Below are 17,055 nucleotides of genomic sequence, written 5' to 3' on the forward strand. Positions count from 1 at the left end.
GATCCCGCAAACAGGTTGAGGGTGGTGCACATGGAAGAAAGTGACCACAACCTATTGTCTGCGAAGTTGATTCCTGTCCACTACAGCCAGGAGACCCTATATTCCCCAGATGTGGAAGTAACCAGCGGAAGAAACAGAGTTAACCAATCAATTAAGAACTGTGATTAATTGTGCAGAATCGAGAGATAAACAAAGACCCATAAACTATCTGGGACTATTTAACCTGTTTGAAGTTAAATTAAGGAGCTCTGCAAAAGAAGGGACTACACATCGACATGCTTACGATGCAACAGAGCCTAAAGAGAAAAAGAACATGAGGAAAAAGATCAACTCTATAAAGAAAGTTAGTCCGCTAATAGCAGATATTCAGCAGAAAAAGATAAGGCAACATTACCACAATTGGCTGAAACGTTACAAAAAAATCATCATGAGGAACGACGCAGAAAAAATGCTAACTGTGCTCAGTACTAAGAATACATCCGAAATGTGGAGAGTGATAAACCAACAGGACTCACCACAGGAAGAAACATTCTTAAATCCAATCTCAGCAGCATCCTCAGAGAATCACTTTGGACCATTCCTTGAGACCAATCTGAACAGAACGGACTGGAGGTTACCAACAAATTAGCAATGGGATATGATTGAATTTGATCCAGACTCAATTGCGCAAATCATTTCTAAATCATCAAACTCAAGAGCGCCTGGACTGGATGGTTTGAGCAATAGTATTCTGAAACAAGACATATCCCAATGGGCGATCTTTCTGTCAATACTGTTCAAACATATAATTAAGTCTAGGAAGATCCCAATCTCTTGGAGGGAATCGATCATCATTCCAATCTACAAGAAGGGAGCCAGAGCAGACCCCGTTAACTATAGCCCTATTGCCTTGACAGATGTCACTGGAAAAATCTTTGCCTCCTTAATATTGAAGCCTCTGAGAAGATGGGCAATTACTTCAGGACATATTGGCATTTGGCAGTCTGGCTTTGAAAAGGGTATGGGCACAAGCATCAACATTTTTCTAATCAATCTGCTAAAAGAACGTATTGAAAGAAACAGTGCCAAGAAACTATACATTGTATTTATAGACCTAACACAGGCTTTTGAATTAGTAAGTCGTCCACTACTCTGGTCCAAACTATATCAATGGAGCTGTCCATACTCGCTGCTGGCCACAATTAAAGAATTGCACAGCGAGACGTTGATTAAAGTTAGATTAAATGCAGTAGGGCTATTAACTAAAGCAATTGAAACAAATAAGGGTCTGAAACAGGGTTGTACCCTGGCCCCAGATCTATTCAAACTCTTCATCTCGGACATCGATTCAGCATTTAATGAGACTATCTGCTTTCCTCCGAAAATAGCCAATATGGAAATAGGGAGATTTTTATACGCTGATGATTTGGTGTTCATTGATCAAACCCCGATTGGGCGTCAAAGACAATTGGTTGCTCTACAAACATATATTGAGAAAACGGATTAGTCATCAACCTGAAAAAATCATTTGTTCTCCCATCAGGATGTCGGCAAGGAAAAACAAAACAATATGCCTGGAACCTGAATGGTACAAAGATCCCAGTGGTGGCAGCTATAACTTACTTGGGAGTCTGTCTTAATACAAGTATTGTAGAAACACCAAGACAGGAGAGTCTCGTAAGGAAAGCACAGTCCCTGGCAGGCCAAGCAAAGATTCTACTTAAGAAGTATGGTGGTTTTTCGATGTTCCCATTGATTAGATTTTACTGTGCTAAAATTTCGGCTATTCTAACCTATGGAGCGGAAGGATACCTTAATTTTGACGCAGCAAATTGGACAAAAATAGAAGGTGCCTCTGGAAACGAACATTGAACATACCCGCAAGTACCCCAATCCAGGCAGTAAGGATGGAACTTGGCCTTACTTCACTAAAGGCAATAGCAGAATGGAAAACACTGTCCTTTTTTAGGAAATGCATCCAGGAGGACGTAAAAGGGGGCTTTATATGCCTAAAAAAAGCCTTAAAGGAACAAAACGAGCCTGTATTACTAAAATGGGAGATGAAATGCAAGTCGCTTCTGGCTAAAATTGAAGAATCGCCGCAATCCCTGGTCGATAATCCAGACAAAACCAAGAAGAAACTGTTTATTCAGGACTGGATCCAGAGACAGGCCAAAAGACAGAAATATAAAACCTACGGAAGACCAATAGATGAGTGCAGGAAACTGAACACTCTACCAAAATATCTGCTGATCTTCCCACATTTCTTCTTTAGAGATCAGTTTTTTCGCTTTCGTTTGAACCTGTTTGGGAATAAGACGACAAAAAACTGGGGCAAATTAGATGGTAACTTATTAATTTGTCGATTGTGCAAGATTGAAGACTCACAGGAAACAACCGAACATTTAGTAATGGACTGTAAGACCTTGGACCAATAAAGAAGAAAATTAATGCAGGAAGTGATTACCAAGTACGGTCATAGAACCAGAGAAGTCTGGTGGAAAATTCTATTAGCGGGAAAGAAGACAACTATAACCTTGGCCTTGGTTAAGTAATAGTTTTAATAGTTATAAAAAAAAAACTTGAAGAGTAAAAGAAGAACTGAAATAATGTCTTCTCTCTGCTTTATTCGGAAATTTGGATATTTGATATATGTTTTTTATTAGTTTGTAAATATGGAGATTATGGTGATCAAAGGTTGTCAAAAAAAATGTATAACCAATATGATTCACCTTAAATTAAAAAAAATAAAAAAAGAAATTGTGCTTACACTTGTAGTCCTAATTGCCTGTAGTATTCCCAAAGGGTACTGCAGGTGATTCTGCCTAACAGTGGTTGCAAGTTTCAGCGTTGGGTACAATCCGTCAGGAGGGGGCTGCACTCTAGGTGGCACCACTTTGTCCCTGTTCTTCCCACCCCCCCTTCTCAAGCTTCTCCCTTTTGTCTTCAAAGAGCTTCCAGAGCCCTAAGATATTCTGTCTTTTCTTTAGTTTGGACCCTCTAAGGGTGGCTAATAAATAAAAAACATGCTTTCTATTATTCAACTATCAAACATTCCCTCTTCTGCCCATTCACGTTAACACTGTCCTGCAGTGTCCTGTACACACTGAAAGTGGCACTTAAGTATTTTATCATGACATTGGGGCAAATTATTATACAAACAATTCAGGGGCATGTCCATCTGAAAGCCATTCCACCCACGCCTATGCTCCGACTGTACTATTGTCTACTCCCTTCCTTTCCCCACTTTGAACCCCACAATACCAAAATTTCCTTTATTTCCTTTACGCCTCCCTGATCTCCTCTTTTCGTTCTTAACACTTACACACAACCCCACCACCTTACCTTTCACACATCCATACTTACCCTTAGGTCTGCTTGCACCCTACCCATATTCAATGGACCTGTACACAGGACTTCCCTCTCTCACCTATCACGCTCACCGGCTCTCACCACAGGCCTGCCCACTGACTCAATGTTAGTACAACTATGGCCATCTCCACAGGCCCACCTGTTCCCTAACACTCTCTATGTTAGTATAAAACATCAAATACTCTAAATAGTAAACCGACAAGTAACCGAAAATCAAAAAAACAAAAGTACTCAACGACTACTATTCTACTGAGCACCTCCCTTTAACAAAGTGACACCACATCCCACAAAAACTACATAACTATACAGATGCCTGCACTATGCACAACTCCCATCTAATGGGTCCATACCATCTATGCACCCTTCTGCTCTTGCCTGCCACACACCCACTCCATATGTGAGGGTTGGAACTAACCTTTATGACTACTATGGCCAATCATCCTCCCCCTGAAAGATACATCCTAAATACCATAAAGATCCCTGCCACCTCAGTGGTCATACAACCACAGTATTGGGCGTTCATGCAAAGGCACTCATGTGTCCCAGAGATCTTCAGGCCCTCCCATCACCAAGCCTTCCCTATGGCTTGCACCTCCACCTCCACCTTAGCGCGGGACCAGGCAGACCTGTGTCTGCTTCAGAGCCTCCTCGGTTGTGCACTTTGGACTGTTCTGCGCTGGCCTGTGCATCCTAAGAGGGTGGCCAGAATACACTCAGCTGGCAGAGGGAACTGAGGATCTCACTGGGCCCTACAAATATATCAATGGTCCCCCAAGGAAATTAATGGCTGGAACACCAAAGTATCCAAAAAGGAGTGTACACCAAGCATGAAGTAAGACAATTTATTTAGGCACAGACTGCAACTGCGAAAGCATGGATCAAACAGCACAGTGGAACTGAATTGAATGACTAGAGTTGTCAACGTTGCCAACAGTAGGCAATATATTTCCCGAAAAATCGCATCATTTGCATACACAGTTGAAACAGTTTTTGAAACACCTTACTAAAACTGATTGGTGGGACTACGTCAGGCCTCTATATACAGGCATACATTTAACAATTGTAATTGGTACACACCATCCTGGCCTCCAATACCCAACACCACCCATTGTGATGTCGCAAATCTTCCCACACTGCCCTGCTATTACATCTCAAAACATTACATTGTGCTGACCACTGGAAATGTATTAATCCGCCATTGTTCAGTTCCCATCAAACACACTAGACAACCTGGGCTTGGTAAAAGGGAGACATGCACATGGAATCCGACCAATAAGGTGCCCCGCAGACATCAGCAAGGACACAAAGCACTGTCTACCGTAGGGACACTGAAACCTCCCCTGTGATTGGTTCCATGTCATTCTTCCCCTCACCCCAATGCCCTATTCCCATAACTATCTGCCAAGAGGTGTTTTTAAACCATGCACCTAACTGTGGTTGGATTTTATTTGACTGCATTTAATTCTAATTCCCTGCAAGTTCACAGCGAGCACCTAGGTGCCTAGCTCACTTGCCTCGAAAGTATATACTGGTTCAACTGACAACTTGCAACATTTCTCCAGCACACTGTAGTGAGCGCTCAAGAAATTCATGGTTTCCTAGGACAGGAGATCTGTGGTTGTGAAAAGACAAATGCTTTACTTACCTGCGGCCTATACTTCAAAAGGGGTGTTATTTTGTTCACATAGTGCTATACTACCACTAGACCTACCCTGTATTCCTATCGCCTGCGTGACCATCTGCACCATGTCCCCACAAACTTATCCAGCTGCAAACGTGCACACTGCTCATAAGTTGCACAGCCCAACAATCAATGATGTCCTCACCCCCAGGGGTGCCTCCTCCTCTTCCCCACTGTGTTCCCCCATCAGTTACATAATTGATAGGTGTCTTCCCTTGGCAGCATTGAATTTTCACCTGTACTGCATTATTTACAAAAATTGTCACTGAGCTATAAACTCTAAGGCAATGCATTTACTAATGGTCCACTCTAAAACCACAAATTCAACACAGATGTTTTATCTTTTCTCCTTCTGTTTCATTGTATTTCACTTGCATCTGAACAGACTCCTTTTAAACCTCAAAACATAAGTGAAGTCTGAAGAAATATTGATACCTTCAATGGTCTTGTCATTATGCATTTGTATATGGACTACAGATATAGCCCTATATTTCAATATTTATATTGGTGCTTTCAATATTACAATATACTCTTCACATGGACAAGCATAATGCAAGTCCTGGTAATATACTTCTTCTACTTGTGACGTTGTACGATCCATAATAAAATGGCTTCCCATTACAGTTTCATCCTCCGGCACTACCAGAGAAGATATATGTCAAGAAAAGGAAAAATAAAAAGTATGTAAAACTGCATAATGCTATACATTCTATGGGACGTTTGGACATAATATGTACATAGCATACTGACAGTGTGGATTAACATAAATAAAAATATTTCATGTTGTACTTTATCAGTGTGATATCGTATGGGCATAAGACTGAGCAATGCAGTTTCCTCATGTTAAAAAAAAAGAGTTATGCTATGATTGCACAACAACGTAAATTGATGGAATCAAAGAGGATGCAGTTAAACAGCAAATGTAAAACCCAACTACACAGAAATGCATTCCTGTTCACCCTGCCCCATGCTTTATGAAATGCGCAACATAGTTGATGTTATTGTTTCAGCATTGTTCAATATGTTGAACATGTGGAAGGCCACTTTACATATTGATTGCACTAATATGCAAGATTGCCTAAAAAATTAACATCTTGCAACACACATTCATGTCATAAAATGTTCAATAACCTAATTACTTCTGAACGTTTTTAGTGTCAAGAACATCCAGTGATTAGGCATATGTTTTTATTCTAAACCAGGAACAAAGTTGTATATTTGTGAATGAATTCAAAAGATGATAATTACAATGTATCTGTACTTTCAAGAACAACGCAAACATCAAAAGATAATGAAAAGTAATACGTGATGTGTATATAACACTAATATTCTCTTAGAAATACATAATATAAACACAATGGCACATTATGTCATACCTCTGCATCCTGGGCGATATACAATGATGTTGTTCCACATAAAGATGTCCCTGCCACCTCCTGCATAGTAGACATTGCAAGACACATTTCGGAATGATAGATTGTTCCATACAACTCATTTTTAAGTTGTCTTTATTCCATACTTCATAAACAAGACAGTGTAGTTGTTTTGTTCAAATATATTTAACAAACAATTACAGTATACCAAATGCAATTCAAATTATACACATTGGTGCATATACACAAATAAATGTTGCTTGAAATGCAGTGCTAGCGATAATCTATATACATAAAACACGTTGTGTTTGTTTGTGGGTTTGTATATGGCATTGATCTTGGGGATGTAACTCCTCAAGAACAGTGAGGTCTGGCATCATGCATTTTGCATGGAATATTCTTTATTTCATTGCCAAATGAATACAATTATTTCTAGCTCAATAGGTCATCCCATTCCTGAGATAATACATTTTATGGGGTTTTGGCATTACGGTTTGTGGTGTTTCGTGTGCCTTTTAAAGGTCATTTGTAGAAAGTGCTCATAATCGCTCTGTCTGTGATAAACTGGTCTTGCATTTTTGTTCACATTTCTTTAGAAGAGAGATGGTGTGTCTTTCTTTTCATTGATTTGTTTTGCAATACACTTGATACATGTTAATTTCACTAATTAATTGAACACCCATTTTATTCACCTCCGATTTGAATTCTCACTTGAATATCATGTGTGTATGCGTACTCTGAATATGTGCAGTGTGTGGTTAGCAGCAAGAATGGCCACCAAGGCTAACAACAGTGTTTCATGTCCCTTGTGGCAAACAACAGTAAAGGTTCATCTCTTTTTGTTGGAATATCTGAGAATGGACATCCCGGGCGAATCCGGGTACTTAAGCTAGTAAAACATACATCAGATTAAGAATGAGTAAAGAGCAAGAAAGATAGTATGATTCTATGAGAATTCCATTTGTATTGATGTAAAAAATATTAATGATTTGTAAATTGATATGTAAATACAACTAATTCCATTAACAAATAGCACATCTGACAGCTAAGCAACATGTCTGTTTTTTTTGGTCATTTAGTAGACATTGTAGATTGGCCCTGTTGAAAGAAACAGCTACACTGTAGACAACAATAAGACATTGAACAAATGCTACACTGTTCACAAATATTGACATTAAAGGAATAATGCGCTCAAAAATGTTATTTTCCAGAGCGTTCGGGCATGTGGTTTAAAGCAATCTGTGATCGAGCATAAAAACATTTCCAATGCACCTTACCATAATTTTACTCACTTTTACACATGCAAAATCAAGCATCGGGGTGCAGACATCTTGTGCTAATCTTATCCGTTGCTGCATTGCCCCAAGTTGAACTGCCCTTGCGGCACTAAATCATATCCTCCACCCCTGAAACTGACATCACTTGACCTGTACGGCCCATTTCACAATGCAAATTCACATCTTGTGTCAATGTTCTCTGCGCCATCTAATGATGTGTCTACATGGAAATGGCAGGACGCCTCTTTCCTCAATAAGTATAAACAGACCACTTCTCATCAGACAACATTAGTGTTGCTTTTTCACCCATTTTGCAGTCTTTTTTTGTATTTCCTGTGACTCGTTTCTGCTCTGTTCAGCTATCTTCGTTGCTCATAGCCTGTGCGAACAGATACGAGTACTAGCATTAATATCGATTTTAATTTTGTCATATAATGGCAACAATACAAGGTGGAATTATTTCAAAGAGAAAGATGCAGAAACAATGGGGCATCGGGCGACAGTTCAGAGGAAGAATCATCAGATCCTGAGCCAGAACCTGAGCCAGAACCTAGTCACATGGAAGACGTCGCAAACTGGTGTACCTGCAATCGGTGCAAGGTCATGCCAATTTAGGAGGAGAACTGCTGCTGCAGAGAAAAGTCTGGATGCTTGGCCTACATATCGGAAGACGAGACATGGCCGCAATGTGTTACCAAGCTGCATGACTTCAGGGCAGCCTGCCTCACAAGGTCCGTGATCAGGATTATGATGGTGCTTGCACACGAACTTCGTGCAACAGTTTGCCTTTGCAATCCAAGTAACGAGTAAGTGTACTCTAGATGTGATGTAACTTAGCCCACTGACATTTCATTTTTGTCTCCTATATTGTCGTAACTTTGATCTATCACTGCCAAATGAATTTAGTCTGGCAATTACATGCATCTCTTGCAATTTTGGGAAATAATAGCGGGATCTTATGTGTCTTTCACGTACAACCAAGAAACAATATTTCTCTGTGCCCAAAACATTATGGATTGCATGGGTGTTCTCTTTTCCAATATGTCTACACTTTAAAACCCAAGTTGATTGATCCATGAAGTAACATTCTTATCATGTTCATTTAAATACAGTTTGTATCTTTCTCTTCCACAGGTGGCACAGGCTGGTGGCCTATCTTTCATTTACATGGTGGTTTCATGGGAGGCTTGGATACCGCATTCAATGAGTAATACCCGCCTGTGTCGTTGGTTCCATTCGAGCCAAATTCCCCAGTGACAGCGGTCAGTACAGGGGATTTTCCCACACTGTACTGCAACCCGAAGTATACAATTTGTAGCACATTTGTGCCATAAACATCAGTAACAAAATAAAATAATCATCTTTTATGAATAGTTTCAATTTATAATTGAATCAAGGACACGCTTACTTGTCTTGGTAGGGCTGGCAGAGCGGGAACGGCCAAGGTGCCAACCATCATGTACACTTCAAAGGGATGTTACGCGCAGGGGACATTGTTCACATGGCCTAGCCAGATGCAGTGTCTCCAGGCAAGACCTCCTGAAGCAGGCCACGCCCCTGCAATCCACACAAGTGTTTCTCCATTCAGCAGTGTTCTGGCCCTTTTCTGCATCACATACACACCCACATTTCTTATTCTTTATAAACCCTTGATAGTTATCCTGAGAACATCTGTGAGCACTGGAAGTCAACATGTGATTGTGCTACCTGTTCTCCTGCTACTAACTACCTTTCTTGTTGAATCCAATTGTTTGTTAGTCAAGGTAAGGGCAAGTCACCTAACCATCTCTTTCTGATCTCAAAATGTCTATCTATTGTGAGCGAATATACCTAGTAGTGTAATGTTCATTCCTCTCAATGACTTTACCATTGTCTACTGTTTAAAGTGTTCCAATCTCGATATATTGCACATTTCATCAGTGTCAATTGTGATAGAATTGCATCTTTCTCGAACAATGTCTATACGCATGTTTCCTTTTGATGCATGAAAGTACATTCAACGGACGAGTAACACGTTACGATTTACGTTGCATCAATTCTGTTTGAAAGTTATCCTGGTGTAGATTCAACTACGCTACACAGGTTTTTCTTATTTGACCAAAAGAAACATTGCATAGAAAACTTTGATATAATCCCATCAATCTCATGCATTCAGTAGAATTTTTTTGTAATTATGTGTACTTTTCTTATACAGATTTTTCAAGAATGCCTGCTTATATGGTTTCCAGTTGCCGTTCTAGGAGACATGTCAAAGGTATGGGCAATATTATGCATAAATTCCCAACAAATATTGATTTAATAAGAGATTGGGTTCCACGTTGTGGATTTCCAGTGGACGAACTTGAAAGTAGAGTCAATGCTATCTTGGGAGACTCAAGGGTGAATTGATTCCGCATTTGCAGCCTGCACTTTAACCCAGATATGTACGACCAATCACAGTACACAAAAAAGCATTGACTGCAAATGCAATTCCAACTCTATTCATGCACACGCTGCCTCCGGATGATGAATTGCATATTTACCAGATTATATCACTTTTTAACTATGCCACATTTTACTACGCATCTGTCCCCGGTTTCTGGAGCATCATAGAAAGTAATTATGACCATAGAAAACAATGCCATAGTACCCTTCAAAAGAAGCATAATCTTTTCGTAATTGCGTACTTGACATGCCCATTTTTTTATGAGAGCATACTGACTGGAGCACAGACCCTCGCAAGTGACAACACCACCGACACATCCAGTATACCAATGGTGAGTGCTAGAGACTTGCAGAAGTTCATATTATCAAGAGTTGGATCTTCCCACATATCTAATGCACATCTTAGTTTCCCTTTTACCACTTCATGACAATGCACTGAAAAGGAAGGAGCAAGATTCTGCATCCATTTCTTTTCCGGAGTCAACAACAACTTCTAGGGCCTATCAGGTAATTTTATTTCATTTTTCAATTACGAAAATGTATTATGCTTGAAATTTAAAACAATATGTAATTGTTTATCCTATCAGTTGTTTACACTATGTGTCATTTAAGGGTTTCTCTTTATATGTACCATTGTCTGTATTCCATTGTCCCTGTTTCATTTCACTGTTTTCATCCATACTAAAACAAGTACTGTGTTAAAGGAAGATTCTGGTACTTCGAAAACAATTACATCATCCTTTGGAGCTGGTCCAGAGTATGAGGTATGCATACTGACAGTTACCTTGAATGAAAAAAGTAAATTCTACATAGGATACTATTAGACAGTGAAATTCTTATAAATGTGCAGTCTTTCAAACTTTTATCATTTCAGTTCTAACGTTACAATTTCCCCCTAATGCAGAATACATTGCAAAATGCTTGAGGGCAACATTATAATCAGTATGTTTGGCACAGTGATCTCTGATCGAGTACACTTGCCATCAATCATGTGAAATTCTAAATGTTTAATTTGACTAAATGACATACACTTTTTACGAGGGTATGTATGTAAGCAATGTGTATGCGATGAAAGATTTTAATTTAAAAAAATGTTTGAGTCTTTTTTTTTAATCAATATTCTATTCAAGGAGTGTACACAAGGTTGGGAATTAGAAGAGGAGGCACATGAATCAGAGGCGGTGGACCAGCTTGCTGGTGCGGTCATTGCAGAGAAGACCAATGTTTCACAGAAAATCAAGAAAACAAGGGTAAATAAAAATACATGTTTTCATTTTTTTTATAAGTGTTTTGGGCTGGTGTTTTCTACATACCATGTTTTTTTAAAATTTAAAGTGCTATCTACTGTATGTGTGATTTACATTGAACATGATATTTCAACCCATTCAAGCCCAGAAGTAAAAGAAGTATAAAGACACAGACAACAAATGAAACCAACGATGTTGCTTGCCAAACACATTTCACCATGGTGCAACTACTATGTGAGGCTCAGCGTGGTGCAGTGAATAAGCAGACTCTTGCTACAATGTGAGAACTCTACAAGATGAAGATGAAACTGAATATAATGAAGATGCATTGGAATTCCTCGAGGACCACTTGACACAATCTACACCTGCAAAAAAAGGTCTACCCAATAAACATTTCTTGTTGACAGTTTCTCCAATTCGTGTGCAAATAACACGAGCTGCACTAACAGAGACTGACGCTTCAATTGACTGAGGAACTTGCCAAAGATCTTGACCACAATTTGCCTAGTTTGGGCGAATTGTCCACCACAGTTGAGTCACAAACCACAATCATGCAGGACGATTGGCTAAAAAATGCAGAAATACATTGTATTCGACAGCTGCCTGATAGAGATTATACTGATGCTGAAATGTGTTTATCCAGTGAGGGGAAAATATGCAGGGAGCCACTGGTGATTGTGACTTGTGTATTACAAGGCACTCGCTGAAAACCCAAGTCACCTGTGCCCACCTCCATGATACATTTTCATGGTCCGCTCAACTGATGCTGGACAAAGTGCCAGCTGGAAATCTACTGTGTTCAGCAGCTCTACTTTTCAGTGGATCTACTTTTAGTAAGTTGTCCAGTTTCTTTCAATTTGTAAGACTTAAGTTCCTTGCTAAAACACAGTACTACAAATATCAAAGATAATTTGTATTCCCCGCTATTAGTCAAGCCTGGAAATTTGAACAAATGTCAATTGAAAGGACATTCTCTGGCAAACGGTTCAGGCTAGCTGGCGATAGACAGTGTGACAGCCCCAGATTTTCAGCAAAGTACTGCACATACCACTTTCAGGACATGGAAACTAAAGAAATTGTGAGTTCGGAGGTCCTGCAGGTGTTCGAATGTAAATATTCAGTGGCCATGGAGAAACATGGTTTCATAAAAACCCTTGAACACCTTCAATCGATCACAGCTGCAGGTACAAAAAAGGGTTCTGAAAATATTTTACAGTGGTCCCAGTCGTTCAGCAACCATCTTTGGTGGAGCTCCAAAACTTGTGATGGGTCTGTGAAAATTTTACTTGAAAAATGGCGCTCATTGATGCACCACTGTTCCAACGTTCACTCATGGCATGAAAACCAATATTTTCACCAATGTGCACATGGACCTTTATTGGAAGAACAGGAACGTAAGAAGAAGTGGTTGGTTCCATCTTCACCTCCCCAAAAAAGCTCTTGAGAAGATTGTGTTTGATAAAACTCTTTCAAGAGACCTGAAGGGACTCACAGAATTCTGTCCACCATATACGCCTAAAGTACAGGCCCAAGAGGTTGCAATTCGGCATAGATGGCATGCAATATCGAACATTACTACCGGTATTAGTGCATAACAAAAACATGGAGAGAGAACAATCGAGAACTGCTGGAAACTTTGGGATGCTTTGTTATACAATGGCCTTTGCAAAAAGAAGCAAAATATGGGTGGTCAAGCCAACATACCAGGAAATGGAATTCGATTTTGTGAAAGATCTCTCTCTGACTGTGTTGGACATGCATACTCATGGAATCGATTATGATTTTGTTCCTAGAACACATGCATTCCCACAAAACATTGCAAACGTGCCCTGTCCACCAAAAGCGGACCTCATTGAACAGTTTACTTCCCGGTATAAATGATTAGCAGTGGTGTATATTCTCCACAATGTTTGTACATTGTACATGACCAATGGAAATCTATGTAACTTGAATTTCAAAGCTATTAAAAGTATTAAGAAGTATTAAGAGTCCAAATTGTCTTTTCAAATGTATCCTCTTTGTCAATTTCTTTTTGCAAGAAGTGCCTGTTGGGGGATGGCATACAGTGTAACTCTGTGTTTTCGCCCTTCCTGCATTCGGCCAGCTCTTCTGGGTCCTTCACTGATCAGGGCACGGGATAGTCATATGGATATCAGCATGAAAGCAACTGTGGGGTCTGCAGTTGCCTTAGCATGCACGTGTCCAAATAGACAGAATATATATGTGTCTCACTAAGCTCACTAAGGAATGAGACCTAAGCTAAATAACAAACTTGGCATGCAAGAACTAATCACTGTAAGCAAAACACTGCAAGAAAGGGAGATGTTTGTGTGAAATAGTTGCATTCTGATCTATATTTTTATGTGTTAGGGGTCGTTACTTTCGGATGCCTTATCAAAAGAGCTGATCTTTGATTTGCGGCCTTTAGAGTCTTACGATTTCAAACACAGTAGGGATAGGTGTTAGTGTTACCAAAATATATGATCACTTGAATACACCACGATACCTAATGGTGCAACTACAGACAACAGATCGGCTAACCAGCACGCAGCCCTCACCCTACCGGGAGGCTGCACAGTTCCTCCTCCTTACCCAGGATCACCACTATTTTCTTGTCTTGAGAAAGACTACGGTCAAAATGCGCGTCAGCTTTCGCTTTCACTTCACTTGGCATATGTTGTCCTACCTTGAAACGTGCTTTATTCTATTAAAATTGGTATTGACTCAAAAACAGGAGTCACATGTCTCTAATTCTGATAACTCAGAAAATGGAATCATTCTAGAAATTGAACAACTATGACCAGCCAGCACCTAAAGTAAACTAGGTTTGTCTACTCACTCTACAACTAACCCCTCAGGAACCTTGGAGTTTTGGTTCCCTAACAAACCATGTGTCAGGCTGCAGGTTAACAACTGACAATCATTAGCAATCTCTTGCGCAGGGGACCATTTCTCCCTCCAACTCCAAATCTCTAAACCACAGTGGGGATAGGTGTTAGTGTTACCAAAATATGTGACCACTCTAGATTAGGTATATGGTAGGTGAATTTGAGGTGGTGCGGGGGTAGGGTCTGGTGACCAGATGCCTTCAAAGGGAAAAGGGGTCAATGGTCCAGGTGAGGACAGCCTGACAGGGAGGGGTTATAGATGACATGAGTCAGTCAGCAGAGATGAAAGGGGCACTAAGGTTGGAGCTGGCCTTGATCTCACATTCTTGGATGAGCACATTTTGTCAGGGCTTGATACATGCTACTTGCAAAAATGAATAGCTGTATTTCCCTGAGAACAGGAGAAACGCTGAGCTGACAGAGGACAGAGGTGGTGGGGGCTGGCTGTGCGCAGCCCTGGGAGAGGGAGAGTGAACAGTTTGACAGAGGGGAAGAGGGCCTCAAAAAAGAAGGTGTTTGGAAGGACACAAAATGGAGTTCAAAGTAAAACATGGGTGATGAATGTCAGTAGAGGAGGGGTGGAGATGTCGCCCACCTTAGCTTATACGTCAATTGCCCGGTATGTGAATGGTGCAGGGGGGGCGGGATATACCGCCTCTCCTCCAATATTTGTTAGTGCATGGGAAGTTCAGTGGCGATCGAAGGGAACTTGGATTTATGACTTGTCAGTTTCTCACGTTATTCCCTGAGCACATTCCTCTGCGATAACAGGGCACACATAGATGTGACAATGGGGAGGACACTAACTGGAACTGTTGTCATAAAATAACTAAATCACTATCAATATAGAAGAGTAAAAAAGTATTCATGATAGCGCAGCATTGGTGGATGCAAGCAAACAATTTGTTTCTTTTCAAACATATTTCAAATGACACATCGGTTGGCCGGGCTAATCAATCCCATGGGAGTGAAGGTCACTGCGTTTGATGTTTCTTGTGGGCTGTTCACACTGATGCATCCTGTACAGTATGCTTTTGATTTGTGGCTTTCCTTCACCAAAAGGAAACTTAGCACACGCGCTCCTAAGAAGGTTCAATTGTTGTTCGTCCTTGGAAGAAAGGGAGGATTTGCTATGGATTGAATGACAGGAGGTGTGTATTACCCACAAAATGATAAGGTTTACCATTTCAAAACTGGACAAAGGAACATGATATGATATGATATGATATGATATGATATGGCATTTGTAAAGCGCCTATACACAAGTGTTTCAAGGCGCGACGAGGCAGGGAGGGGGGAACAAGGGGAAGACAGACAACGATCCTACTAGGCCAGGTGTCATTCAGACCGCGCAAGTGCAGGGGTAGGGGGAAGGGAAATGTGTAATTTCATTTTATGAAAACCGTTGATCTGAGTGGACACTCTGTGTTTCGTCAAGAGAATGGAAATACCAAATATAATGTACATTTTATTGTCTATGAGTTTATAGACAAACAATTCAAAATTTCATTTTCTAACCGCTATTGCTGGCTTACAATGTAATGGGTTGTTGGTGGGGCTTATTTTGACGAAACGCTAACACAACCTGTATGCATTTGTCTTTGTCCCGGGCACATGGGCAGTCCAGCACTGAAATATATGGAGTCCACGTTTGGGTTGCCCCAGGTTCCACCAACACCAAGTTCATTTCTAATATTCAGTTATAATGCCGTTAATGTGTTGTTCGAATTCTTCTGTGAGCTTCCGTATCCGCATCCCATTGCGAGCTAAACATACTCCGCAGCACTAACCTCTAAAGTACATCAAAGTTGGAGTCTACTTTCCACAATGTTTTCTCTGTTATTCCATTGTTTCTGGTTTGTGTTCATTATTAGGTTTCACCCAGTTCAGAATTAAAGAGTAATTGGATAAATTAGAATAAAGAATGGCTACTGAGATATGTTTATGTTATGTTTTCTACACAGCTACATCCTTCATTTCTGCGAATGTCATCATTTCCAGATACCAAGTGACAGGTTCTTCAGCAGACAGTGGCAGAGACACCTAAATGGCTGGCTTACGATTACGCTGATGTGGGATGATCGCCCCGAGCGGATATGCCCTTTCGCCATACCAGCTACAAGGAGCAACCTGACATTGTTTACCGTGGTCTAGCAAGAAGCTGATGCCAAAGCCTTGCAATTCAAGGTGCGTCCAATGCGCTTCTTCTACCGAAAGAAACACTGGGTGCCTCATGATAAAGATTTGGTGTTCGAAAACAACAAAATAAAAAATTTAGTTAAATATGGAAATTGGCGGATGTTCTCAGAGCATTTATTGTGAAATAAAAGCACATTATAAATTGCAGCATATTGGTATTTCCTTTAAAAATTGTGTTTTCTCATTCAATTTGGGAAACACTGTGCTGTGAGAGGATGTGTGTGTTGATATTCCGGGTTCTGCATCAACTAATGTTAAGACGTAGGTGATGACTGAGCACGTTTGGCTACGCTGTACAGTAACGTCATGAAAATAGGTGGAGAATATCACTAGGAATAGTGATGTCAGGTTCAGGGGCGGGGGATATGATTTAATGCTGCAAGGGCCGTTCAATTTACGGCGATGCAGCAATGGATAAGATTAGCACAAGATGGCCACCCCCGGTGGCTGATTGATTTCGCATGTGGAAAAGTCAGGAAAACAAAGGTAAGTTGTATAGGAAATGTTTTTACGATCGATCACAGATTGCTTCAAACCACATGCCTGACCGAATGCTTGGGAGAATAAAAATGTTCAGTGCACTATTCCTTTAACTTTACCTTGAGGACAATAAAA

Source organism: Ambystoma mexicanum, chromosome 7q, assembly GCF_040938575.1.
Source record: "Ambystoma mexicanum isolate Mex_15411 chromosome 7q, UKY_AmexF1_1, whole genome shotgun sequence".
In the NCBI taxonomy this organism is placed as follows: Eukaryota; Metazoa; Chordata; class Amphibia; order Caudata; family Ambystomatidae; genus Ambystoma; species Ambystoma mexicanum.